The following is a 12,751-nucleotide window of genomic DNA, read 5'->3' as shown; positions in this document are numbered from 1 at the left end:
GGAGCCTGTTTCAGATCATCTTCCAACTTTTCAAACCAGAGGCTTTCCGCAGACTGCAGAGCAGGGAGGAAGGAGGGGAGGAGAGGTGAGCACATGAGAGACAGCAGGCTTCCCAAGTCCATGGCCATCAGCTCTGGGTTCCAGACCCAAAATGCACCTGGGAATTAGCCTTAGGGACCAAGGGACCCCAGGGACAACTCCCTCCACCCTGGATGGGGCCAGTTTCCATGCTTCCCAGGCCCTGGCGGGAGTCTAGCCAGAGCAGACCCCCTCCCCTCCCGCCTGGAGCTTTGGGGCCTGCGGTCACGTGCTCCTCTTCTCTTCCTTCCTTGGGTCTCTAGCCAGCCCGCCGGCTTGATGAATTAGCCCCATAGATATTCCGTCGGGAAAGCAAACACATATCATATATATCTTTGACAAGTTATTATTCTCCCTTATCAGGATTCGGGTGCATCTTACGCCCGCCATTACTCACGCTGCACCCCCGCCCGCCTGGCCCGGGCACCGAGCCCACTACACGGCAGTGCCCGGCCACATGCCCCTGCCCAGGATATGTGTGGCGGCGGGTGCCTGTGTGTGTGTGGAGAGCTCCCACCCTGTCCTCGGGCCTGAACCTGACTGCCTTTAGGCCCAATTGACTGGACATCATTCCCTAGGCAGAGGCTGGGCCCAAGACGGATCTGGTGGCATTCTTTGGGCCTCTCACAAGATCAAGCAGCAGGGGCTTTGTTGCAGGAGTATTCTGGTTTGGGCCTCACCATGTCTGCTTTGTGTGGTTGGATGTGCCCACGCCCCAGTCCCATTCCCCTTTGCTGCTGGGCAGGACTGACTGCTCTGCCATCTCCTACCATACTGGGCTTCTTGGGGCCCAAAGGGACCCTCACAGGGCTGACCCCTGTGGCCCATGAGATGGCTGAAGCCCAGTGGGTGGGAGGCCTGGAGAGGCGGCCCTGATAAATGAGATGTAAGTGAGTTTACGCTCTCAGCCCGGCTGCTGGGCCCCGATTTATCATCTCTTACCCAGAGCATTCCTGCTTCCCCAGAGGCAGGCTCCATATTAACAGGTCCTCTACTTGGGAATATAAATTGGGCCTTTGGAATTGCTCCTGACAGTCTGCAGGCTGCTAATGCTCTCAGACCTTGGGCTGTGGTGGGAGGTACCCTCAGCCAGTGGTGGGGGCCCGACACCCTTCTGAGGAGGCGATGTCCCTCCTGCCTGACTTGGGCTGGGCTGGGGTGGCTCTGGGACTCCCACCCCATCTTCCCCTCAGCTGATGGGAACTGGGAGGGGATGGCATCCCCCTCTCTGGGACACAGACCTCCACCAGCTCAGTAGGGAGTAGAGACCAGAGAGCCAGCCCTTCGCCCACAGAGTCTTCTGTGCCATCCATGTCTGCTCCTTCCCCAGCTTCCTGGGCTTTCCTAGGAACAGTCCCTTCCCCACTTTGGGTCCACCGACTGGCCCCTCCGTGTGCACTGGGTTGTGGAGAGGGTGGGAGAGGAGCCTCCTGTGTGGGTGCCGACGGCCAAGTCCTCCACCGGATTTGATGTAACCCACCGAGCAGGCTTCTGTGTCTAGGCCATGGCCCAGGTCAGTGCCAGAGACATACATGGAGCAGTCCTGCCCTCGGGGGCTCTCAGTCTGCTGGGGGAGGGGAAGACTGATGTCCTGTATTCTGGGCCTCCTGCTGAGTACAGTGGCCCCCTGTACCCCTGGAGTTAATGGTCAGCTAAGGGGAGTTTGGGGGAGGGAGGGTTCAGGCTTCCTAGAGTGGGGAGAGCTTGGGCGGGCAGGACCTAGGACCTGTGTGTTGTTTGCTCGAGGAGAGGGGTGGGTGAGAGCTTTGGAGGGAGGGCACAGGCCATTTTTGGGGGAGTGTTGTGGGCCCCCATTCAGGACTCCTATCATTGCCCTGGTGCTAGAATCCTGCCCTGCAGGGGACCCTTCTCTAGACTTCTCATACCCCCATCAGCTGAGGAGGTGAAAAGGGTGAGCTGGAGTCTGGCATGATTTGGTCTTATGACGATACATCATCTAGGCCTCCAAGCTTCAGTCTGGCAGAGCTTCAGGGGTCTGGGTCACTGTGAGTGTGCAATTTCCCCCTTTCATTGGGGCTGGGGGCTCTTGCCTAGGAAAGTGTGGTTGTATTGGTTGCAGTTAGTCTCACAGCCACTAGAGGGCAGTCCCAGCCCATAGTTCCCTGTTTCCTGCTGGTGGAGGGCCCAGGTAGGGATGAGAACTGGCGATAGTGGGGTGCCAGGGCTGGTGTTCAGACTGGGGTTCCTAGTGCTGGGTATGGGGGTGTCTTTTCTGCTGCATCTCTAGGTTGGGGCCTACTACTGCTTGAGCTCCTCAATCCCAAGTTAGGGAAGGAAAAAAAATCTCTGGAAATTTTGAAGAAAGGGGAAAAAGACATTTTGTTTAGACATTATAGTATCTATGATACCTGTTTTAGTGCTTTTTACAAAAATGGGGTTATGAACATTAAGTTACTTTACAGATGACCATGCAGCCGGTACTCAGTGTCACAGGCCTTGGTGCCAGACCTCCTGGTTGGCATCCCAGCCCCGTCGCCTAATTGCTGAGCGGCCGTGGGTAGGTTAAATAATAACATCTCCAATTCTCAGTTGCCTCTTCTGTAAAATGGGGATTCTAATACCTACCTTATAGGGTTATTGGAAGAGCAAACACCATAAGGGTTACTTAGCTTGTACCCAGCATGTAGTATGTGTTTCCGTGCAGCGCTTCCATTTTCATAATAAGCAATTACAGTTGATTTAGATGGATGAGTAAAGGCCCCATGTTTAAAGCAAAATCACTGTTTTTTCCTTCCATCAGTATTTTAAAGAACCTCACCACCGCCACTACCCACTAAAATAAAAGAGAACTTCTCCCAACCCTGACAGTTTCTAGGCTTTGTGCAGAATAAGTGAGTGCCATTTCACACCTTAATTTATATCACCTGTGGGGTTTCCCTCTGGGACAGAGTGGGGATACTTGGGCCCCCATCCCCCTTGCCACATCATCAGTTGCTGGCTGTGGGAGGCAGTGGCGCCTGGTCAGGGACTCCACTTGGAACCCTCTAGCTGATGCTTTCCTACCACTGCTCTGCGTGAGAATCATGTTAATTTGCTGTAAAAGCTATTACTGCCTGAACCCCACCCCCGAGGTTCTGATTCACTTGGTCTGGGGTGGAGCCCAGGCATTGGGGTGATTAGAGGCTGCCTGGGTGATGCCACAGAGAATGTGGGGGCGGGGGGTGGGAGGGTGGGGAGGACCCGGTAAAGGGAAGTGGCCCCAACCCTGCAGCCTTACAGAATTCTTTTTTTTTTGCTATTTCTTTGGGCCGCCCCCACGGCATATGGAGGTTCCCAGGCTAGGGGTCCAATCGGAGCTGTAGCCACCAGCCTACACCAGAGCCACAGCAATGCGGGATCCGAGCCGCGTCTGCAACCTACACCACAGCTCACGGCAACGCCGGATCGTTAACCCACTGAGCAAGGGCAGGGACCGAACCCGCAACCTCATGGTTCCTAGTCGGATTCGTTAACCACTGCACCACGACGGGAACTCCGCCTTACAGAAGTCTAAGGAGATGTTGGGCTTGATGCAGGAAGGTACTTTGAGATGTCAGCAAGGAGGACTGAGTTCTAGTCCTGGCTCGGTGGTTAGCTCTGTGCTTGCATTTTGGTAAGCCCCCTGCCTCTGGGCCTCAGATTCCTCATCTGTAATATGGGATGAGAAGTACCTATTGCGCCTAAGGAGTCATGTGATGTGAGGACCAGATAGTGACTTAGAGCGAATGTGCTTGGAAAGAGTGAAACCAGTTTTCTCTCAATTCTCTTTCAGAGAAGAAAGTGTACTGGTTTCCTAGGGCTGCTGCAGACTCGGTGGCTTAAACAACAGGAATGTGCTGTTCTGGAGGCTGCAAGGCCAGGATCAAGGTAGGGCAGAGTGGGCTCCTCTGAGGGCTGGAGGGAAGACCTGCTTCAGGCCTGTTGGCTCAGCTGTTGTCTCATCCCTGTGTCTTCATGGCATCTTTTCTCAATGCATGTCTGCCACGCTGTCTCAGTTTCTCCCTTTTTATATGGACATCTGTCCTTTTGAGTTAGGGCCCATCCTAATGACCTCATTTAAACTCAAACTCTTATCTCCAAGTCCTGTCACCTGCTGATGCATTGGGGGCTTGGACTTCTACATAGCATTTTTAGGGGACACAGTCCAACCCATAATGTGGAGTGAGCAGGTGCCTGAGGGCTTGATTCAGAAAAGAGCAGCAAGAACAACACCCCCAAAGCTTGGAAGGGAACAGAGTGAGGGCAGAGACCAGGCTCACTTCTACCCTCAGGCAGCCCTCTGCACAGGTCCCTCCCTTTGCCCCCTCACCTGGGGCTGCTTGCCTTCTAGGTTATGAGTGTGTGGGTATGAGGGGATGTGTGGGACAACACACAAGGGAGAGAAAGTATATGTGGTCCAGTTCTGCACACACAAGGCACACTGCAGTCTATGCAGGAGATGCCCCATAAACATGACTCTTAAGTGATGTGGGGGTCTTGAGGGGGATAGCAGGGAGGGGCAGGGGTCTCTCTGTTGGTACCTTTTGGTTACAAAGTATGTGGAATGCTGCAGGCTTGGCCATCTCCATTCCTGCTTTGACACTGGCTGGGAAGAGCAGAGAGATCAGGAATACTGGGGAGAAAGGGCTTCCCATAATACTCAGGCCAGGTGGGGCCCAGAGCTTGTTCCTGACATTGACAAGCATATGGCTCCCTCCCTCCCTCCATCCCCCCTCTCCTTGTCTGTACCCAGAGATCCACCAGGTAGAGTGTAGGGGGAGTCTGCTGCTACCAGGTGTGATGCCATATTTATCAAGGTGAGTTCCTAGAAAGGTACAGGATGCTGAGCATGCTAGGCAAGCTGTCTGGGCCAGCTGCTCCATTCCTGGCTAGCCACTGGAAGGAGGAGATTCTGGAATGTCACCCTAAACAATAATACCCTGATTTAAACAATAGTACCCTGATTTGTAGAGTTTGCCAATTTCTGTGCTGTAAAGACTTCCATCATAACTGATTTCATGCTAACAACATCAAGTCAAAACAGGCTCACAGATCTGAAAATTTAACATTAATACCTTCCTATCCCTGGTATAAAGAAGGAACTGAGGCCCAGAAGTAGATTAGCCCAAGGTCACATAGCAAGTTGATTAGGGGCTCAGCTGGACTATGTGGCCAAATTGTGTTGGAATATGTCTGTCTTCCCAGTGTCACCATTAATAATGGGTCCTCTGAGACAGTGGGTCAGGGAAATGAGTGGCAGACTGGCCATCCAGTGGGATAGCTATGGGAGCTCTGATCACCAGCATGTCCTAATAATAACACCCAACATCACAGAGCCACTAGTAGTTTACCAAGTGCCTTCTTACCTGTTATCTCTAAATTTAATTTCCACAGCAACCTGGGGGGCACGTGTTGTTATTACATATTACAGAGTAATTGTCTGATGTCTAGGTCATGTGATCACTAAGTGGCTGTGCATTCACCCAAACCTAGGTCTTCTGAGACCAGTCCTGCTTCTTCCTACTTCTCAGGATGCTGAGACCATGATGTTACTTCTCAGGATTCTGGGCCAGGATGCTTCTCCAGTAGCCTGACTATTCTCCACCTATAGAAGACCTAGAGCCCCTATGCCATCCACGATGCTATCAGTCTAGTGAAGAGGTTGCTCAGTTAGTACTTACTGGACCATGCCTTGGACCATGGCCAGGGGGCTAACCTTTACCTTCTGCTATTCCCTGAGGGTGGTGCCCTTGATGCCTGGCCACTCTCATCCCACCTGGCCTCATCTCACCCAGGACTGGGACCCCCAGCTTACTTCACCGCAGGTCTTCTCAGGGCTGTCTCCATCCCCTACAGCCTCCCCAGGCCTTTCTTCCAAGGACTTAGCTGACACAGGTGAGGAAGGCATTCATGGTGTCATTTTACTGTAGTTCCTTTCCTGGAATAACTTAGCTTCCTGATCCAGGAAGTCTCAGCCCCAGGCCCGTCTACATCTCTCAGGCTGGGCTCAGCATATTAAAGGGAACTGTAGCTTGTTTGGAAGATAGGCAGACAGACACACAGAAGAACAGAGGGAGGAAAAGAGAGAAAGGCACCGAGGAAGAGAGACATGAAGTCAGATAACCAAAGCCTATATGTGCTAGGCACTGTGCTAAGTCCTTATAGTAACCCTCTGAGGTAAATACTTTCTGATCCCCATCTGAGAGTTGAGGAAATTAAGGAGGCTAGGGAAATTAAGTATCTTGCCCAATATGATACAGCCAATGACTATGAAACAAACTCTGTATATCTGTTATTATCCATTACACTACCGGGCATTCTGGTTAAGAAAAGGGAGGCCAGAGGGAGTGAGACAAAGAGATTGAGAGGTGAGAGGGTAAGTGATGAGACTAGCTGTCCACCCAGCTTGGGGTGCCTTGGTCGAGAGGCAGGGTGCAATGTACCAAGGAGAAAGTGAACCTGATGAGAAGTCAGGATAGCCTTTGCCAACTGTGTGGCCTTGGACCAGTTACTTCACCTCTCTCAGTCCTTTGGCAGGCAGCTGTGCACATGAACCTGGAGAAGCCTGCTCACAACTTGCAGGAGCCAGGTAGGCAAAAAGGACTCTGTCCTCCAAATTATGGGGATGTGTGCTCTGACTACTACTTCTGATCACAGAGGTACAGACAAAAGACAGGTGTCCATTTTTTTGTGCCTCTCTTATTGTTGCAAGCCCTTCCCCCTCTGGCTGAAGTGACTTTCACAGTATTTAAGAGACCAGCACCTTCTGACGCTTAATTTTCCTGTTTTTTTCTTCTTTTGGGAGCCAGATATTAAAAACTAGGACATTTGAAACCAACTCCATCTATGAAGAAAATTAGAAAAGTGATAGTGACTGCCCAGGAAAAGGCAGTCAGGAAAAACCTGACTTTAAGTTTACATCTTAGGTGATCCTTGACACAGAGATAGCCTACAGCAACCAAAACAGCAAAACAAAACAATAATAAAGTCAGCAAACCCTTGGATTTCCATAGTTACCAGATTATTAGATTCAAATAACCAGTGTTCAAAAAAATAAAAAAAGACATACAAATAAGAAAATGTGGTCCATTCAAAGGAAAAAAAAATCAGAAGAAACATCTTTGAAAAAGACCTGATGTACTGGTACCACACTGTCTTGATTACTGTAGCTTTATAGTATTGTCTGAAGTCTGGGAGAGTTATGCCTCCTGCTTGGTTTTTGTTCCTCAGGATTGCTTTGGAAATTCTGGTCTTTTATGGTTCCAGATAAATTTTTGGATTGTTTGTTCTAGTTCTGTGAAAAATGTCACAGGTAATTTGATAAGGATTGCATCGAATCTGTAGATTGCTTTGGGTAGTATGACCATTTTAATGATATTAATTCTTCCAATCCAGAGCATGGAATATCTTCCCATTTCTTTGAATCCTCTTTAATTTCCTTGATTAATGTTTTATAGTTCTCAGCATAGAAGTGTTTTACCTCCTTGGTCAGGTTTATTCTTAGGTATTTAATTTTGGGGGGGTGCTATTTTAAAAGGTATTTTTATATTCCTTTTCTAATATTTCATTGTTAGTATACAGAAATGCAACCAATTTCTGAATGTTAATCTTATATCCTCTACTTTGCTGAATTCGTTGATCAGTTTGATTAGTTTTTGTGTGGAGTCATTGGGGTTTTCTATATATAGTATCATGTAATCTGCATATAGTGACAACTTTACCTCTACACTTCCAATTTGGATACCTTTTATTTCTTTTGTTTGTCTGATTGCTGTGGCTAGGACTTCCAATACTATGTTGAATAGCAGTGGTGAGAGTGCCTTGTTCCAGATTTTAGCAGGAAGGCTTAGTTTTTCTCTGCTGAGTATTATATTGGCTGTGGGTTTGTCATAAATGGCTTTTATTATGTTAAGGTACATTCCCTCTATACCTACCTTGGTAAGAGTTTTTATTATGAGTGGATGTTGAATTTTGTTAAATGCTTTTTCTGCATCTATTGAGATGATCATGTGGTTTTTGACTCTTCTTTTGTTAATGTGGTGTGTGACATTGATTGATTTGCGTATGTTGAACCATCCTTGTGAACCTGGGATGAATCCCACTTGGTTGTGGTGTATGATCTTTTTTTAATATGTTGTTGTATTTGGTTGGCTAAAATCAATACAGCATGTTACTGGTACAAAAACAGACATGCAGACCAATGGAACAGAATAGAGAACCCAGAAATAAACCCAGACACCTATGGTCAATTAATCTTTGACAGAGGAGGCAAGAATATAAAATGGGGAAAAGACAGTCTCTTCAGAAAGTGGTGCTGGGAAAACTGGACAGCTGCATGTAAATCAATGAAACTAGAACACACCCTAACACCATGCACGAAAATAAACTCTAAATGGCTTAAAGACTTAAACATAAGACAAGACACCATAAAACTCCCAGAAGAGAACATAGGCAAAACATTCATTGACATCAACCGTACAACTGTTTTCTTAGGTCAGTCTCCCAAAGCAATAGAAATAAAAACAAAAACAAACCAATGGGATCTAATCAAACTTAAAAGCTTTTGCACAGCAAAGGGAACCATTTAAAAGAAAAAAAAAAAAGACAGCCTATGGAATGGGAGAAAATAGTTTCACATGATGCAACTGACAAGGGTTTAATCTCCAAAATATACAAACAACTCATATAACTCAACAGGAAAACAAAACAAAACAATCCAATTGAAAAATGGGCAGGAGACCAGAATAGACATTTCTCAAAAGAAGACATACTGATGTCCAACAGGCACATGAAAAAAATGCTCAAATCACTAATTATTAGAAAAATGCAAATCAAAACTGCAAGGTACCACTTTACATCAGTCAGAATGGCCATCATAAGTAAGCCTACAAATAAGTCTAAAATGCTAGAGAAGGTGTAGAGAAAAGGGAACCCTCCTACACCGTTGGTGGGAATGTAAATTGCTACAACCACTATGGAAGACAGTATGGAGGTACCTCTGAAAACTATGATACAGCAGTCCCACTTCTGGGCATATATCTGGACAAAACTTTTATCGAAAAAGATTCATGCACCCCTATGTTCATTGCAACACTATTCATAATAGCCAAGACGGAAACAACCTAAATGTTCATTGACAGCTGAATGGATTAAGAAGATGTGGTACATATACTTAATGGGACACTACTCAGCTGTAAAAAAGAACAAAACAATGCCACTTGCAGCAATATGGATGGAACTAGAGACTCTCATACTAAGTGAAGCAAGTCAGAAAGAGAAAGACAACTACCATATGATATCTCTTATATGTGGAATCTAATCTATGGCACAAATGAACTGGCTACAGAAAAGAAACAAACTCATGGACATGGAGAACAGACTTGTGGTTGCCGAGGGGGAGGGAGTGGGATGGACTGAGAATTTGGGGTTAGTAGATGCAAACTATTGCATTTGGAGTGGATCAGCAATGAGGTTCTGCTATATAGGACAGAGAACTATATCTAATCACTTGTGATGGAACATGATGGAGGATAATGTGAGAAAAAAATGTATATATATGCACAACTGTGTCACTTTGCTGTGCAGCAGAAATTGACAGAACATTGTAAATCAACTATAAAAAAAGACTCGATGGCAGATATACTAGACAAAGATTTTAAAACAATTGTCTGAAGATGCAAAAGGAACTAAAGGAAGATGTGGAGAAAGTCAAGAAAACCATGTATTAGCAAAATGGAAATACCAATAAAAAGATAGAAAACCAAAAAGAAAGCAAAAATAAATTCTGAATTTGAAAAGTACAATAATGAAATGGAAAATTCACTTGAGGGATTCAAAGCCAGATTTGAGCAGGCAGTAAAAAGATTCAGTGAACTTTAAGAGAGGACAATGGAAATGATCAAACCTGAGAAAGAGAAAGAAAAAAGAATAAAGTGGACAGAGCCTAAGGGACCTGTAGAATGTCATTAAGTGGACTAATGTAAGCACCATGGGAGCCCAAGAAGGAGAAAAGAGGAGGGAGGGGGGCAGAGAGAATGTTTGATGAAATTATGGCTGAAAAGTTCCCAAATTTGATGAAACACATAGGTATAAACATCCAGGAAGCTCAGCAAACTCTGATATGACGAACTTAAAGACCCACACTGAGACATTTTATCATCAAAAGCCAAATTTTCAAAAGCCAAAGACAGAGAATCTTGAAAGCAGCAAGAGAGAAGCAATCTTTTTTTCTTTTTTTTTTTTTTTTTTGGTCTTTTTGCTATTTCCTGGGCCGCTCCCGCGGCATATGGAGGTTCCCAGGCTAGGGGTCGAATCAGTGCTGTAGCCACAGGCCTACGCCAGAGCCACAGCAACGCAGGATCCGAGCCGCGTCTGCGACCTACACCACAGCTCACGTCAACGCTGGATCGTTAACCCACTGAGCAGGGGCAGGGACCGAACCTGCAACCTCATGGTTCCTAGTTGGATTCGTTAACCACTGCACCACGACAGGAACTCCCAATCTTTTTTTTCTTATGAAGGATCCTTAATAAGATTATCAGCAGATTCCTCATAAGAAGTTTTGAAGGCCAGAAGATAGTGGGCCAAGATAGTTGAAGTGCTAAAAAAAAAAAAAAAATCACCCGTCAACCAAGATTTCTGTATCTGACAAAACTGTCCTTCAAAAGCAAGGGGGAAATTAAGGCATTTCCAAATCAACCCAAGCCGAGGGAGTTCACTAGGACCACCAGACCTGTCCTGCAAGAATTGCTCAAAGGAGTTCTACAAGGTGAAATGAAAGAATACTAGAAAACAATAATTTGAAGCCATATGGAGAAATAAAGATCTGAATAAAGGTAAATTCAGGGTAATTGTAAAAGCTAGTATTATTGTAACAATGGCTTGTAACAGCTCCTTTTGTTTTCTACATGATTTAAGATGACTAATACATTTAAACAAAAAATAGCAAATATTTATCTAAAAGATAGTAGTATCATAAGTTTGGCTTGTAACTCCAAATCTTGTTTTATACATAATTTAAGAGGATGATGCATTTAAAGTAACTATTAGTTTATGTTTTAGGGCACACACACCATATATATATACACACATACAATTGTGTGACATCAACAATCAAAAGCAGTGGAAAGGGAGCTATAAAGGAGCAGAGTTTTTGCATGTTATTGAAGTTAAATTGATATAAATTCAAATTAAAGTGTTAGCGTATTGAATGTAATCCCACAGTAATCATAAATAAAATAGCTATAGAATATACACAAAGGGAAATGAGAAAGGAATTTAATCATTTCACTACAAGAAAATCAACACAAAAGAAGACAATAATTTAGGAAATTAGGAACAAAAAAGCTATAAAGCATATAGAAAACAGCAAAATAGCAGAAGTTCTTCATCAGTAATTAGCTTAAGTATAAATGTATTAAACTCTCTAATGAAAAGATAGAGATTGGCAAAGACGCAAATAAATTAAAAGTGAAGGAATGAGAAAAGTTATTCCATGCAAATAGTAACCAAAGAGAGAGCAAAAATGACTATATTGATACAAAATAGACTTTAAATAAAACAACGTTCAAGAGACACAGGACATTATATATTAAAGTTTCAGTACAGCAAGAAGATATAGCAATTATAAACATTTACACACCTATATTTGATGACAGGCCATCAAAATATATGAAGCAAAAACTGACAGAATTGAGAGAAGAAATGGACAGATCCACAATAATAGTTGGAGACTGAAATTCAACATTCCATTCACAGTATTGAATAGGACAACCAGACAGAAGATAGGTAAGGAAATATAGGACTTAAAAAACACAACAACTTGACCTAACAGACAAATACAGGACATCACCCAATAACAACATACATTCTTTTCAAGTGTACATGGGACATTTTTCATGATAGATCATATATTAGGCCACGGTTGTCTCAATAGATTTTTTTTTTTTTTTTTTTTAGGGCTATACCCACGGCATATGGAGGTTCCCAGGCTAGGGGTCTAATCAGAGCTGTAGCTGCTGGCTTACACCACAGCCACAGTAATGCAGGATCTGAGCCACAGCTGCGACCTACACTACAGCTCATGGCAACACCCGATCCTTAACCCACTGAGTGAGGCCAGGGATCGAACCCGCAACCTCATGGTTTCTAGTCGGATTCATTAACCACTGAGCCACAACGGGAACTCCTGTCTCAATAGATTTTAAAAGGAAGCTATTATACAAAGTATTTTCTCCCGTTACAACAAGATGTAGTTAAAAATCAATAACAAAAAACCCTGAAAATTCACAAAATTATAGAAATAAAACAAAAAACTTTTAAGTAACCAATGAATTGAAGCAGAAATAACAAGGGAAATTAGAAAAATACTTGGAAGCCAATGAAAATGAAAACACAACATACCAAAACTTATGGGACACGGCAAAAGTGATGCCAACAGGGAAATTTATAGGTATAGCTACATTAAGAAACGGAAATCTGGAGTTCTTGTTGTGGCTCAGCAGAAACAAACCTGACTAGTATCCATGAAGATGTGGGTTTGATCCCTGGCCTCGCTCAGTGGGTTGGGGATCTGGCATTGCTGTGAGCTGTGGTGTAGGTCACAGACACGGCTCAGATCCTGTGTTGCTGTGGTTGTGGCATAGGCCAGCAGCTGCAGTTCTGATTTGACCCCTAGCCTGGGAACTTCCATATG

General features: G+C 45.0%; 1 protein-coding gene across 13 annotated transcripts in view; it reads left to right on the top strand.

Annotated features, from left to right (window-relative positions):
• Positions 1–12,751, top strand: part of BUD13 (BUD13 homolog) — a 678,491-nt gene that overhangs the window by 78,421 nt on the left and 587,319 nt on the right. For 10 of the 13 annotated variants that reach the window (XR_014815375.1, XR_014815371.1, XR_014815369.1 and 7 more), the window contains one exon: positions 3,851–3,945. The exons of the other annotated variants lie outside the window; for them this stretch is intronic. The gene's annotated coding sequence lies outside the window, so the exon portion shown is untranslated. The remainder of the gene's footprint in view (positions 1–3,850; positions 3,946–12,751) is intronic. 13 annotated transcript variants of the gene reach the window in all.

This window comes from Sus scrofa, chromosome 9 (genome assembly GCF_054392235.1).
Source record: "Sus scrofa isolate SSC_HxYL_T2T_F1_AM1 chromosome 9, Sscrofa_HxYL_maternal_Yorkshire_Landrace_v2.0, whole genome shotgun sequence".
NCBI classification, from domain to species: domain Eukaryota; kingdom Metazoa; phylum Chordata; class Mammalia; order Artiodactyla; family Suidae; genus Sus; species Sus scrofa.
This window is presented reverse-complemented; position numbering and strand designations above follow the sequence as displayed.